Here is a 15,946-nt window from a genome sequence, read left to right as displayed (position 1 = left end):
ATTTCGTACATTGGCACTGTAAGAGAAAACAGACTGCAATCATGCAAGCTCATGAATGAGAAGGAAATGAAAAAAAAAAAGGTCGTGGCACACTTGACTTCTGCGTAGCATCGTGCAGCGAGCAAGACATTGTCGTCGTCAAGTGGTTCGACAACAGGCCAGTAACGCTCATTTCTAATTGTATTGGAGCTGAACCAACTACAACCGCAAAGAGATGGGACAAAAAGCACAGGTCACACATTCCAGTTGAGTGTCCCGCTGTTGTTCCCGCTTACATGTCCATGGGTGGCGTTGACCTCTTAGACAAGATGTGCTATAGCTATCGCTTTCCGATGTGGGCAAAGCGATGGTACATGTACATATTCTGGCACACCGTCAAAATGGCGGCAGTGAATGCATGGTTTCTACATAAACGTCATGCACAACAGCAAGCCAATTGTACAGTGCCTCTGCGTAGTTTCCTCTCTGAGCTTGCGACTGGACTCATACTTTACAGAAAACGTGCACCTGGACGACCAAGACAGGAAAATGTCCCTGTTGTCAGGAAGGTCCTCACTGAAGTTCCAAGAGACGTGAGAAAGGATGGAACACAGCATTGGCCAGTCTAGAAGGAACGCAGAAACAGGTGCAAGGCATGCCAAGGAGGCTACACCTTCATTTCTTGCTCAAAGTGCCAGATATACCTGTGTCTCAACAAGGACCGAAATTGTTTTAAACATTTTCATCAGGCTTGAGCCACCAATTGACAAGCCTCTTTGGACCATTGCATCACTTTCTGACTTGTTGGAATGAAAAAAAAAAACTGGAACTGCGGCTATGCTTTGCTCCCCGTTCGCGCTCCATGCCACTTCTGCCCAGTGTTGCAGATCGGCAACAAAGTGCAGTTGCTAATAAAAAAATATTCTTGAATATTTTAACGGTGTCCGTATCTCTGTTTGTGTTCTAAAGGCCGGTATAGAACTTGTTTTCCTGGTTTGCTTGAGTTTTCTGGAACTCCGAATTACTAGGATATGGATGCAGTGTTCTGGGCCTTCATGAAAACTCGCACGAGCCTGCAGGGAGGTCTGGTTTCACCAAAGCTGTGAGCAGCGTCCTCAGCGAGCAAGAGTTCATACACATGTGGAGCAGGCCACCGATTATTTGCACGGTTTCTGGGCGTACCATACCAGTGTTAATAATAAGCACTTTAGGGTTACAGTTGTCCTTCAGGACATCCGAGGTCCAATGAAGGTCCGGTCTCCCTGTCTTCAGCCTGCTGTCACAGCGTGGACCTTAAACACAGCTCTTAAGCACCACAGTGATCTGAACTTCTCTTTCTTGCTTTGTTTACAGGCTGTCACAGGACCAGAGCTTCAATTTTTAATGTTGTCTCGAGTTGGCCTGGGTCAGTCCATGACAACAGGATCTTCAGCAACAGCCGATTGATGGTGGCATATGAACAGAAGGAAATGCCAGGCATGCTTTTAGGTGACCAGGGCTACGCATGTATGCCTTTCTTGATGACGCCACTTAGGAACCCTCAGACTTGTGCACAAAAGAGGTAAGGAAAACAATTTTGCAGCACTGAGGTGAAATATGCATGCAATAGTTATTTTGGCTTATTCTCGGTGGGAACAGCAGGAGACATTATTAAAATGCAGTTCTGTGGAGTGAGCTTGTGGTGCATGGAAGAGATTGGCATGCCTGAGAAGGATTGTGAAGCAAAAAGCGATCAGTTGCTATTACTGTGTGCGCAGCCCAGCGCAAAATTGTTGGTTCCAACATTGCACAGCAGATATCTCAATCTGTAATGTGCTGCTGTATCCTTACGTACGTGCTCAGAGAGCATGTCGAGCATGAGCAATGTTACATCCATTCTTTCAAACGAGTTTCTGTGGCTGTGTTGTCATGGGGCCTCTATTCAAAAACGTGCCATTTTTTTTAATCAGCTTCTGCAGCTGTGTTGTCATGGAAGCTTCAATCAAAAACATGCAGATGAGTTTGTCCAGCCTCACAGATGCAATGCCTGCATGCGAAAAGGAAAAGGAAGAAACTGCCTGCATTTCTCTGTAGCAGTGGAACAAGGCATATAAGTATGCACATGTTCTGTAATGTGGCGAAAGGCTTTTGATTTTGTGTAAATGTCTTGCACAGGGGTAACCTGCTTAGTCACACCAGCCTTTGCATTGATTACACACATTCTATTCCTAAGAAGCCAGATGATATGGCAATAACACCACTCCAAAGCTGCACCTACGGAGAAACAGAAGTGCCAAACATTGCTCTGTGGTCAGGACTATGCATGTTTGCCACTTCTACTGATGCCAAGGCAAGAAAAATGGTTGTGCACGAGTTTATTATTTTGCCTTTCTGCTTGCAGGTACAAGAGCCACATCAGGACGAGAAACTCTGTTGAGCGGGCGTTCGGTGTTTTGAAGGCGGTTTGCTTGCCTGAGCAAAAAGCTTGAGACTAAACTTGAGCGATCAGTTGCGATCATCACTGCATGTACAGCACTTCATAACATTGCGTGCACTCTAAAAGACCAACTTCCAAACGGGGATGAGCCTGAACCTGAACAGGCAGATGCTGATGGAGCATGCGTCACTGACAGCCTTCTAGAAATGCAAGTCCGAACAAGATTGATTCAGTGTTGCTTTGCCAGCAATCGAACTGGAGACGACAGTGAGACGGACTCTAATTAGAGATAAAACTGTGTGATGTCTTTTATGCTGAAATGCGTGTGAGCTGACATGATATGGAAAAACTATAAGAACTAAAAAACTGAAAGCATGAAAAAACACAGTGGAATCTAGCACAATATGCTCCTTTATTCCATGTTATATAGAAGCTTTTGTCTGTTACCTGCACGAGACTTATGCTGCTCCGATCACTGCTCCAGATTCAGAGCAGCCAGCTGCTTCGTCAAAATAGTTATCCTAAGTTGCTGGGCTTCTTCTTTTGCCCTCAAGACGCGCGTTTTCATCTTGTGAATTGCATTCCGCTTGCTTCTCTCATCTACATACTGCTCGCGTTTGAATGCATGTTCATCTTCTATCATCTTCATTCTTGACAAGTGCTCTTGGTGCCTCTGTGCCTTTTCATCCTCTGCAGTCTGAGGACGGGCCTCTAGCTCACTGGATAGTGCCTCCTCCACAGCAGTGACTTGACCATCTTGTCGACGACGCACCGGTCGTTCAGCTGCTGATTCCTGGCTGCATGAAGCTCCGAACCTATCTTCGGCTGCCAACCCAGCAGTGTACACGGCAGCTGCTGGCTCGCTGTGTAGTGTGGCGTCAGACGGCATCTCATCTCCCTGACTGTTCACTGGGAACTCTGCAGGAAGTTTGGATATATAAAGCATTGTAATCAAATCTTCACTAATGACAGCATTTGGTCGAGTTGGTTTACCATGCTGATTGAAAGCACTATACTTCCGTCTCTATAAGGAGAGTCATTCATCACTTTGGTGATAGCATTGTAAGCAGGCAACCTACAAGTGTGGTTGTCACATGAAATAGAGAAGGAATTAAGCGCTCGTGTCAGACCGATGGTGTATCCTTGTCATACACTGCACTTTAACAATCAATATGAAATCTCTAACAGTTTCAAAACAAATACAAGAACTTTACTGGGTGTCCTAATCAAAAATATTGACAGCACATCACTGTTTAGCGCTAATATACAAACCAATGAAATAGTACTAGAGCCAACATTCCAAGCATGGCAGCTTGATTGCACTTACATTTGCTTATGCAGAAAATATTGCCACACCGCTGACCATCTTCTGGCGCCACCAAGTGGCCGAATGGCTTGGCACGTGGCTAAGCGTCATCCTCGTCTCTCTCGAGTTTTTCGCTTGATTAAAAAAGGGCCAGCTCGGTTGTTGTGCTGCTTGCTACGTGTGTTGGTGACATTTGATGGATTGTGCAGGATAAGATCCCATGTAGTCGAGGGTTCGACGGCATACCGTCTGGAAGAGACCGACGGCTGCCTTCCGTTCCTCGACACTGTGGTATCCCGTACCCCGACTGGTCTCAGTTTTGGCGTCTACCGGAAACCGACGCATTCCGGAAGGTACCTTGATTTTAATTCAGCGCACCCAGTCAGTCATAAGCGGTCCGTGGTTGCGTCTCTAATCAACCGTGCCAGGGAAGTATGCAGTGAAGACGAAGCCCTAAACCACGAAATGAAGACCATCGAAAATGACTTGAAAAGAAACGGCTACCCGCTGTCGTTCATTCGAAACACGCAAAGAAGATTGGCTCCATCGAAGAAGCTTACTGCCAGGGAAGACGAAAGTGCCAGCGCACCGAAACCGAAACGAGCCCCTATCCCGTACGTATCAGGAATCAGTGAGGCACTGGCACGGATGTTCCGCAAGCATGGCATCAATGTGGCACATGTCCCGACAAGCAAGATACGAAATGAGCTTGTAAATGTGAAAGATCAGCTCCCACGTGCGAAGTTTCCCGGCGTGGTTTACAAAATTTCCTGCGCAGACTGTTCAGCAGTTTACGTAGGCGAAACGAAAGATTTCACAAGACGCCTGAAAGATCATCAGTACGATGTACGTAAAGGAAAAGTGACAACGAATGCAATCGCAGAGCATGCGCAAGAGACTGGCCATGGAATTAACTGGGATGAAGCAGAAATAATGACAACGGAAAAGAACGTATCAGCCCGCCGAAATCTCGAGTCACTAATCATCCAGACAACATCTAACACAATAAACAAGAATGATGGCACACTGCATCCTATCTACGCGAAATCTCTAAGAACAGTACTAACTGCTACAAAAAGCCCGGGACGTCCGGCCGGTTGTTCATTGTGAACAAGGGAGCCGTAGCGCTCCCGAAACGTCATTTGTTTTTAAAATTGACAAGATCCCATGTACGTTGCCCCCGAAGACGTCAGTGACGCTGCTCATCAACGCGTGGACGCTACTCCTGTCCATAAAGCCAGCCGTCGCCTGCGAGGCCTACAACCTGAGTTCGAACCGCTGTCCACCCCGCTACGAACCATGACATCCACGACGAGCAGCCAGACAAGCCAGCTTTCCAGCAACGCCCCACCGTTCGTCCTTCTCGCACCGCGATCACCGCCGTCGTTTCATGGTGACCGGTTAGAGGATGTGGAAGACTGGTTGGCCAGTTTTGACCGTGTGGCTGCATTTAACCAATGGGACGACGAGCGGAAGCTAATGAATGTGTACTTCGCGCTGCAAGACTCGGCCAAGACGTGGTTCGAGAACCACGAGGCATCCTTTGTCAACTGGGCAGCCTTTCGCCGTGAGTTACTTACAACATTCAGCTCGAGTGCACGCAAAGAAAATGCAGAGATTGCAATTCGTTCAAGGTCTCAACAGTCAAATGAGAGTGTGGCCATGTTTGTCGAGGACATGATGCGGCTTTTCAATCGGGCCGACCCTACCATGCCCGAGTCAACGAAGGTATGGCACCTCATGCGCGGGGTGAAGGAGCAGTTGTTCGCTGGCCTCATTCGCGACCCCCCAAGAACTGTCGCAGATTTCGCGAGAGAAGCTACCAGCATGGAACGTTCCCTGCAGGAACGGAGTACCCAATACGGCCGCCAGGCAAGCGTAGCGGCCACACCCTGCTGCGCGTCCGTGCCAGCAGCCAGCGACGAGGCAGTGCGGGAGCTTGTGAGGAGCATTGTCCGCGAAGAGCTAAAAAACCTCCACTTGAATGCTCCCTCTGCAAATAATTATTCTACCGTGGACGTCATCCGTGATGAAATTCGGCGAGCGGTGCAGCCACCACCACCACCAGCACCACAACCGGAGCCATGCATCATGACTTATAGTGATGTCTTACGTCGACCTGCTCCCGAGCCAAATCCATTCCGTCCCGTTGTCGGACCACCGCCTCGCTACATGCGCCCCGTCGAGCAGCAACAAGATCTGCGCCCCGTCGAGCCACAGCAATACCAGCGTCCCGCTATCAGCAAGGCGCACTTGTGGCGCACGCCCAACAGACGACCGCTCTGTTATCACTGCGGCGAACCTGGTCACATTCTTCGCAATTGCCCATACCGGAGAATAGGCTTGAGAGGATTTCCACCAAACGCGCCTCGACCCCGCTATGGCGAAAGACCACAGGAGATTGAGGAGTACCTGGCTGCTAACGAGATGCAGCCAACGTCACCACAACGGCGGTCGCGATCGACATCTCCGAAGCGTTTTGCTTCGCCCACTCGGTATTCTTCCTCTGGGCAATTCAGAGGCACGTCCCCTCACCGGGAAAACTAAACACGGCGACCTCCGGGGGGGGGGGCGCCGCTACGTTTCAGATTAAACAGCCTCCACCCGACGATTTGACGCGACGGCCCGAGCGGCGACGACCCGATCCGATGAACTTACCGACGTGCTGCGAACGCATTGTTTCCGGGGAAATTTTTGTAACCGCTGACAGTTGTGATGTGACCGCACTTGTGGATACCGGCGCCGATTTCTCCGTCATGAGCAGCCAGCTAGCCACGGCACTCCGTAAGGTTCTGACGCCTTGGTCTGGGCCAATGATGCGTACCGCCGGTGGTCATGTAATGACGCCGATTGGCATGTGCACTTGCCGCATAGAGATCTGCGGTTTTACTTTCACTGGCACATTTGCCGTATTACAAGAGTGCTGCAAAGATCTGATTCTTGGCATGGATTTTCTTCAAGAGTATGGTGCGGTTATAGACCTTCGGGAGCAGCTCATGGTATCGTTTTCAACGAAGCGAGCCGTTGATAGCAACACGGACTTCCGGAAAACGATGTTGCGTGTCTGTGACGACCACATAACGATCCCTCCGCGTGCGAGCAAGTTCGTCACAGTCGAATGTGATCATAGCACCGGCACGAGTGGCATTGCTGAAGCTAACATGTCTCTGCTTCTAACTTGACAAGTTTGTGTAGCTCGGGGCCTTGTCGAACTTGTCCGTGGCCAAGCCAACGTGCTAGTGACAAACTTCACATGTGAACCCCAACATTTGACGGCGAACACGGCGGTCACTTATTTTGAAGAACTTGGAGAATGTACAGGCCAGTACGCTTTAACCAACACGTCAGACCCCGACAATGCGACGCCTACAGCCATTCAGACTGATGTGAACCCACACCTCTCGCCCAGTGAGAAACGCTGCATAGAGAATCTTGTCAATTCGTTCCGAGATTGTTTTGCATCAACCTCCAAGGTCCGACAGACGCCACTAACGAAGCACCGAATTATAGTTGCCGATGACCAACGTCCACTATGTCAGCGTCCTTACCGGGTGTCTTCAAAAGAACGTGATGCCATCCGCCGCCAAGTAACAGAAATGCTCCAGGACGACGTTATCCAACCGTCGACGAGCCCCTGGTCTTCGCTTGTTGTCCTCGTCGCAAAGAAGGATGGAACTTTGAGGTTTTGCGTGGATTACAGACGCCTCAACAACGTCACGAAAAAGGATGTGTACCCCCTGCCACGCATAGACGATTCCCTCAATCGCCTTGCCACTTACTTTTCGTCCCTTTTGCTTCCGCAGTGGATATTGGCAAATAGAGGTTGACGAGCAAGACCGTGAGAAGACCGCTTTTATTACGCCAGACGGTTTGTATGAATTTAAAGTGCTCCCGTTTGGCCTGTGTTCGGCCCCTGCCACATTTCAGCGAATGATGGACACTGTACTCTGGTCTGAAGTGGCAGTCATGCCTCGTATATCTCGACGACGTTGTGATTTTCTCGGACACGTTCGACGAGCACCTGAAACGTTTGCGCACTGTCTTCGAGGCCATCCGATCTGCCGGTCTCTCTCTAAAACCCGAAAAATGCCACTTTGCTTTTAACGAGCTGAAATTTCTCGGCCACATTGTCAGCGCTCGAGGTGTTAGCCCAGACCCAGAGAAGACGGCCGCTGTCTCTTCATTCCCCAAACCAGCGGATAAACGAAGCTTGCGTCGATTTCTCGGCCTCTGCGCGTACTATCGTCGCTTTGTTAACGATTTCTCCAAGATCGCTGAGCCTCTGACCCGCCTGAGAAAAGACGCCGAGCCGTTCTTTTGGGGCCCCGACCAGGAAAACGCTTTCACGGAACTCAAGTCCCGTCTCCAATGTACGCCAATACTTGGCCACTTCGACGAAGAGGCCGACACGGAACTGCACACGGATGCCAGTAACGTTGGCCTCGGTGCGGTCCTTGTTCAGTGGCAGGACGGTGCAGAACGTGTCATTGCTTACGCCAGTCGCACTTTGTCCCGTTCCGAAGTTAGTTATTCAACTACCGAAAAGGAGTGCCTCGCTGTTGTGTGGGCAGTCATGAAATTTCGTCCGTATTTGTACGGTCGTCCGTCTCGTGTCGTGAGCGACCATCACTCTCTGTGTTGGCTGGCAAACCTGAAAGATCCATCGGGTCGGCTTGCTCGATGGAGCCTTCGGTTGCAAGATGATGATGATGATGATGATGGATTTTAATGGTGCAAGGGCGACTCAGGCCAAAGAGCGCCAAACTCAAGGTTAAGGGTGTACTCAAGTTGATATAATGGAATAGTTTATTTTTCATGAAGGGATAAAAAACAGTGGTGTATAGGGCCTAAAAATGTATTCGCTCTGTAATATCGCTAAAAACAATGGTGTATAGGGCCTAAAATTCATTTGCGATATATAATGGATGCGCAATGTATAAGTAGATGTATTAAAAGATCTCATCCGTCCTCTCAAGGAGGAGCGGGCTGAGACCCACGTCGATAAGAAATTTCATGTAAAAAGCCTACTTGTAATAAAAATTTAAGCACCTGTTTTAAAGGAAACATTGGGTTGTCGCCAATAAAAATGGATGGGTGTGCAGGTATTTGATGAGTGAACAAGGAGGGAAAATGACGTCTTCTTTCTGGTTCCAGTTGTGCACATATGATTAAAACATGAATGACAGTGAGTCGATCACCACATCTCGAGCAGTGTGGTGCAGGAGAGTTTGTTAAAAGGTATGAATGTGTAGTATGTGTATGACCTATTCTCAGCCTGCACAAGGCTACTTCTTTCAATCTGTCTCTTTTGTCTGTAGTGTACCTGCCTATGATAGGTTTTATAGTGTGTAGTTTATTTTCAGTCGCTGTGTCCCATTCCTCTTGCCACTGTTGTCGAATTTTGTTTTTAATGTGTGGCTTGAGGTCCTGGTATATTATTTTGTCGATGTCTGTAGTATTTCGACAGGCAGCTGACACAGCAAGCCTATCAGCCGCCTCGTTACCTGGTATGCTACGGTGGCCTGGCACCCAGCAAAGTGTAATTTTAAGTTGTAATTTATGGGCACTGATAAGGTTGTTAAATAGAGTATTCAGGACTGGGTTCTTATTGCGCCATTTCCAAGAAGTTAGGGAGGTTAAAACACTAAGAGAATCTGTGTAGATGACCGATGACTGTATTTTGTTTTCTATAATGTGTCTCACGGCTAACAGGATACCATGGGATTCTGCAGTAAATATACTTGTATGTCTGTTCAGTGTTTTTGTTAGTGAAAATTGTGGTCCATGTGCGGCACATGAGACTTGAGTCGACTTTGAAGCATCAGTGTAATACTCATTACAAATGTATTTTGCCTGCAGAGACATGAAGTGCTGTTGTATGGCTATAGGAAGGGCATGTTTTCCGACTTGAAGGAATGTTAGGTCGCAATTAACAGTGTGCATTTCCCACGGAGCGATGAAGTCTTTTATGGAAGTTGTATCGAGGCTGCCAACCGGGATGTCCAGATATTCAATATGAGTGGCTAGTCTTATTGGGTATGGTGGTGTTAGTGACGGTTTTCTTGTGAAAAGTTCTGTGTTAGCTGTGTCAAGCAGGAGCCGGCGACAAGGATGGTCCAGTTGAGACAATATTTTGGTAGCATATCTTACAGTAGTAAATTGTCTTCTTCGCTGTAATGACCATCGGTTAGCCTCAACATAGAGGCTAGCAATTGGGCTAGTTCGAAAAGCACCTTTGGCAAGGCGAAGGACAAGGTGGTGCACTGGATCGAGCATTTTTAGGGCAGAAGGTGATGCTGACCCGTAAACCATTGAGCCATAGTCAATACGAGACAAAACTACGCTATTCAGAAGGCTCAAGAGGCAGTCACGATCTGTGCCCCAGGACTGGTGGGACAGAATTTTTAGCAGGTTCATTGCCTTCAGACATTTTAATCTCAGCTGTTTTATGTGTGATATGAAGGAAAGCTTTTCATCAAAAACTACACCGAGAAATTTATGTTCTTTTTGAACTGCAAGACTCTGACCACTCAGTGTAATGTTGGGCTCAGGTCTAATGCCACGCTGCTTAGTGAAAAGCACGCAGACGGTCTTTGCAGAGTTAAACTTAAACCCATTGTCGTTAGCCCATCTAGACAGTTTGTTGAAGCCTAGTTGAATCTGGCGTTCACAGATGGCCAGGTTGCAAGATTTGAAACTTATCTGGACGTCATCGACATATAAAGAATAAGAGATGGTTCTTGGCAGCACGCCCTTTAGCGAGTTCATTTTGACAATAAAAAGCGTGCAGCTGAGGACACCACCTTGCGGGACACCGTTTTCCTGTATAAACAGCTTCGAGTATGTATTGCCAACACGAACTTTGAAGGTTCAATCAGACAAGTAGCTTTTTAACGTGTTCAACATGTTCCCTGTGATACCGAGAGAGAAGAGGTCGCGGATAATACCATAGCGCCATGTGGTATCATATGCTTTTTCAAGATCGAAAAAGACAGATAGGCAGTGTTGTTTGTGTACAAAAGCATCCCTTGCATAGGACTCAAATGCAATGAGCTGATCGTCTGTTGATCGCCCAGCCCTAAAACCAGCTTGGTTTGTGTCAAGAAGGCCATTGTATTCTAGGAAGTGAACAAGACGACGGTTTACCATTTTTTCGAAAAGCTTGCATAAGCAACTGGTTAGGGCGATGGGCCGATAGCTCGCTGCAAGTGTGGGTTCTTTGCCAGATTTTAATATCGGGACAATGATTGCTTCCTTCCATGCTTGAGGAAAGCGTCCTGTGGCCCATATTTTATTATACAGGCAGAGTAGGGTTTCGAGGGTGTCCACATGGAGGTGCCTGAGCATTGCATATGTGATCCTGTCAGCACCAGCTGCTGTGTTCTTGCATGTGTCTAGTGCACTCTTCAGCTCCTGTAGTGTGAACGGGTTATTGTACCCTCCTGTGCATGGTCTCTTATCATGTATAGGTTTACTCTCTTCGGTCACCTTGTGCCGCAGAAAGGAATCTGTATAGTGTGCCGAGCTAAATATGTATTCAAAGTGTTTCCCTAGTGTGTCTGCTTGATGTTCTAGTGTGTCGCCACTAGTGCTGACAAGAGGTGTGAGAGTGTTATATCCTTTGAGTGCTCTTATTCTGTTGTAGACTTTGTGTGCATCAGTATAAGAGTTCACAGACGAAAGGAACGAGGCCCAGCTTTCTCGCTTGGAGATGCGTCGAACACGCCTGCCATTTGCCTTTGCTCGCTTAAAGGCTATTAGGTTTTCGGCAGTGGGGTGTCGTCGCAAGTTCGACCATGCCTTGTTCTGAGCTTCACGAGCAGTCTTACATTCTGCATTCCACCAGGGTCTTCGTTTGTTTCGTGGCTTACTTGACGTTTGTGGGATGCATTTTTCTGCAGCTTCTATAATGTGCAGTGTTATCAAGCGCTGAGTTTCATCTACATCTAGACCACAAATGGATGAACAAGGCAGTGATGAGTGTTCCCTGAACATCTTCCAGTTGGCTGCATTTTCTTTGAATTTTCTGGGATTCGACACATTTTCATTTCCGTTCCCAGTATATTTTATTAAGATCGGAGAGTGGTCACTTCCGTATAGGTTGTTAATGACAGTCCACTCTGTAGCTGCCAGGAACATCGAGGAGCCAATGGCTAGATCTATGGATGTGTAAGAGTTATGTGCTATATTGTAGTAAGTTGGCTGTTTCGTGTTTAGTAAGCATGATCCCGAGGACAATAAGAATTTTTCGATTAGAACACCTCGGGAGTCCGTTCTTGTACATCCCCATAATAGGTGGTGAGCATTAAAGTCTCCGACCAGCAACCAAGGTTCCGGAAGTTGATCGATCAATTTTTCAAAACTTTCGCTACTTAGCTTATAAGTTGGAGCAATATACAGGGAACATACCGTTGTTATTTTACCATAAACTAAGCTTCTGATTGCAACTGCCTCTAAGTCTGTGTTGAGTGAGATGTTTCGAGAGAGGATTGATTTTTGTGTTACAATGGCAACGCCACCAGAGGAGTGAGAGCTGCCTTGCCTGTCGTTCCTGAATATATTATATTGCTTAAGGAAATTTGAGTCTGCTGGTTTTAAATGGGTTTCTTGCAGACATAGTATGTTTGGTTGGTAGTCCGCAAGAATTTCATATATATCATCTAAATTTTTAAAGAGTCCTCGACAGTTCCAATAAATGAGGAGCGCCATAATTAAAAGTTATTTAGGGGACAAGTTTAAACTTAGGTTTGTAGGTCCCTGGGACCTGTTATTGGGATTTTTCCCCTTCTTTTTCGCTCCAGTGAGCTTTGCCGCCTAGGCAGCTGGGGTGAAGAAGTTGTGTCCATCACATCTTCAGATGCGGTGGACGACTGTGCAGAAAGCACAGGATTGTCAGTTTTAGGCCTCGACTCATGGGTCGAGGCCTTTGGGCCGGCTGACCTGGGGGTCCGCGCAGCCAGCTTTGCGGGTGGTGGTGGAGTAGCGCTAGCTGACTCCACCGAGGGTGCAGGTGGCGCTGCCCTGGAAGAACTGTATGCTTCCTGGGCAGGTGCCGACGACCGCTGTGATGCCACGCCCTGCTGCGTCACAACGAAGTAGTGTGGCTTTTGAGGAAGAGAAAGCCGCTTTCGTGCCTCTCCGTAAGATATGTTTTCGGTGACTTTCAGTGTAATTATTTCTTTTTCTTTTTTCCAGTACGGGCATGAGCGTGAATAAGCTGGGTGGTTACCTTCACAGTTTGAGCAGAGAAGCGGCTGTTCTTCGCAGTTGTCTGTAGAGTGTTCGTGCGAGGCACACTTTGCACATGTGAGTTTGCCACGGCAACTCTGAGAGCCATGGCCATATTTCTGACATTTGAAGCAACGGCGTGGGTTAGGGATGTAGGGCCTCAGTTTTATCTTTGTGTAGCCTACTTCGACAGATTCTGGGAGAGTGCTTGCAGCAAAGGTGAGTACAATGTGCTTTGTTTCTATCTCTTTGTTATCTCGTCTGATTTTTATCCGGTAAACATCTGTTACATTTTGTTCCTTCAGGCCTTCAAGAAGTTCTTGTTCACTCACGTACCTAAGGTCGTCATCAGAGATGACTCCTCGGGCAGTGTTTAGTGATCGGTGCGGGCTAATCTGTACCGGTATTTCTCCAAATGATTCGACTGCACTTAGCTTCTGATACTGATGGTTGTATATTAATTCTAGTAGCAGGTCACCGTTTCCAAGTTTCTTTATCTTATAGCCCTGGCCAATGGCCTCAGTCAACGTTCGGGAAACAACAAATGGGGACACAAGTCGTGCAGTGATTTCCTCGTGGTCACTGTGGACCACGTGGAAACGAGGAAAGTTGTTTATGTTCTTTGAGAAGAACATGGCGGTCTCGGTGCGCCCCCTTTTAGAAGGAGGACGATCGGGGTTAAGGAGTTTAGATGCCATAAAAAAGTGTATTGTTCGGCTGCAGTGCCAGCCACCCACCATGGAGCCCAACGAGGGGACGGGACAGAAATTGTCAATTCCTGCACACGCCAGCTGTACACCGTAACTATAACCCAATATGGCGTAACTCAGGATAGCTAGCCACACAAGGTTAACCCTCGCCGCCTGGAAGTAGGAAGAAATGAAGAAGGTAAGAGAGGACAGGACAGTTCTAAGAAAGAAAATAGGAAAGTGAAAGATGGAGGGGAGAACAGGAAAAGGCGACTGCCGATTCCCCCCGGGTGGGTCAGCCCGGAGGTGCCATCTACGTGAAGCTGGGGCCAAAGTGGTGTGTTGCCTCCGCCGAGGGGCCTTAAAGGTCCGAACACTCGGCATCGGCTCAACCACCAGGATCCCCTTTTCCCTGGACACGGCGATGCCACGCACGGCTAAGCGTGGGTGCTGGGGTCCGTGGTGTCGCACGGTACACCAAAACGGTTGCAAGAATTTGACGTTACAATCGTGCACAAGTCCGGCAAGAAACACAGTGATGCTGACTGTCTGTCCCGCGCCCCTACTCCCTGCCACGCGGACGGCTCCGACGACGATTTCGTTTTCCTTGGTGTTATCGCGACGTCCACCTTATCCCGAAAGCAGCGGGCTGACTCTGAACTTTTACCCCTCATTGAATACCTCGAAGGAACCGTGTCATCTCCTCCTCAGCTCTTCAGGCGCGGACTGTCGTCATTTTGCCTGCGTGATGGTGTGCTCTACAATAAGAACTACGGTCCAACAGAAACTGCTTATCTGCTTGTAGTACCCACAACGCTACATGACGAAGTTCTTCGTGCGTGCCACGATGACCTTTCTTCCGGCCATCTTGGGTTTTCTCGCACATTGGCACGGATACGCCGAAAGTACTACTGGCCCAGGCTAGCTGCCATTGTGCACCGCTACGTCCGTACCTGCCGTGAGTGCCAGCGGCGGAAAACACCACCCATTAAACCAGCTGGGCTCTTACAGCCTATCGATCCCCCGAAATTCCCATTTCAACAGGTCGGCATGGACTTACTGGGCCCATTTCTGAAGTCCTCCATGGGTAACAGGTATATAGCGGTTGCCACTGACTACCTTAGCCGCTACTGTGAGACCAAGGCCATTCCACGTGGTACCGCAGATGAAGTTGCGCATTTCTTCATTCACAGCATTGTACTCCGTCATGGTGCGCGAACAGTAGTCTTAACTGACAGAGGAACCTCGTTTACGTCGACACTCACAAGTGAGGTACTTCGACTCAGTGGCACCACCCACCGCAAGACAACAGCCTATCATCCTCAAACTAATGGACTGACTGAGCGGCTTAACAAGACAATTGCCGATATGATTTCTATGTATGTAGACGATGATCATGGGAACTGGGACCGGATTCTGCCGTACATCACGTTCGCATACAACACTGCACTCCAGGAAACAACACGCTTCACTCCATTTCATTTGGTTCATGGACGTGAACCCTTGACTATGCTGGATGCCATGCTTCTTCCAGATTCTGCTCCCTCCACTGTCGTGGGGGCTGACCAATTTATTCGTGACACAGAAGCTGCACGCCAGCTTGCCCGACAGCGAATTCGGCACCAACAAGTACACGACGCCCAGCGCTACAAACTGCGACACCGAGAGGTGACTTACACGCCCGGAGACCAAGTCTGGGTATGGAGCCCAATACGGTTGCGAGGGCGCTCTGAAAAGCTTCTGCGGCGATACTTTGGACCTTACGAGGTGCTCCGCCGCCTCAGCGCGGTGAACTACGAGGTGCTACCACAAGGCACTGTACGCTCCTCTCGGCAGCCGAAATCTGAAATAGTTCACATTGCCAGAATGAAGCCCTATTACAATCGGTAAACCAATTCAGGATCCAAACCAGAGCCAGAGACTTTCCCGTATTACTTGCCCCGCTTTTCGACTATTCCCCTACGCTTGCGGCATCGGGTCGATGCCCCTTGGAAGGGGGGCAATGCCACACCGCTGACCATCTTCTGGCGCCACCAAGTGGCCGAATGGCTTGGCACGTGGCTAAGCGTCATCCTCGTCTCTCTCGAGTTTTTCGCTTGATTAAAAAAGGGCCAGCTCGGTTGTTGTGCTGCTTGCTACGTGTGTTGGTGACAATATAGTGGAATGCTTTTCATTTTGCTTAAGTGCAATGCACAGAAGGAAGTTAAAAGACGCGCTCAATACACACATTCTTGGAAGCCACAAACGTGTACTGCAGCACTGCTGAAACAAGACTTACCGGCACGTCGGCTGGCGGTATGGTGGCGAACACAGCACGTACAAAGATCG

General features: G+C 48.5%; 1 long non-coding RNA gene across 1 annotated transcript in view; it reads right to left on the bottom strand.

Moving 5' to 3' along the window:
• Positions 1-276: 276 nt before the first annotated feature.
• Positions 277-15,946, bottom strand: part of LOC146174317 (uncharacterized) — a 138,282-nt gene continuing 122,612 nt past the window's right edge. Inside the window, exon 4 of the long non-coding RNA XR_014702354.1 lies at positions 277-3,313. This is a non-coding gene — a long non-coding RNA (uncharacterized LOC146174317). The remainder of the gene's footprint in view (positions 3,314-15,946) is intronic.

This window comes from Amblyomma maculatum, chromosome 11, assembly GCF_055883805.1.
Source record: "Amblyomma maculatum isolate TAMU_Amacu chromosome 11, ASM5588380v1, whole genome shotgun sequence".
In the NCBI taxonomy this organism is placed as follows: Eukaryota; Metazoa; Arthropoda; class Arachnida; order Ixodida; family Ixodidae; genus Amblyomma; species Amblyomma maculatum.
The sequence above is the reverse complement of the archived record's forward strand: the minus strand, read 5'-3'. Positions and strand labels throughout refer to the sequence as shown.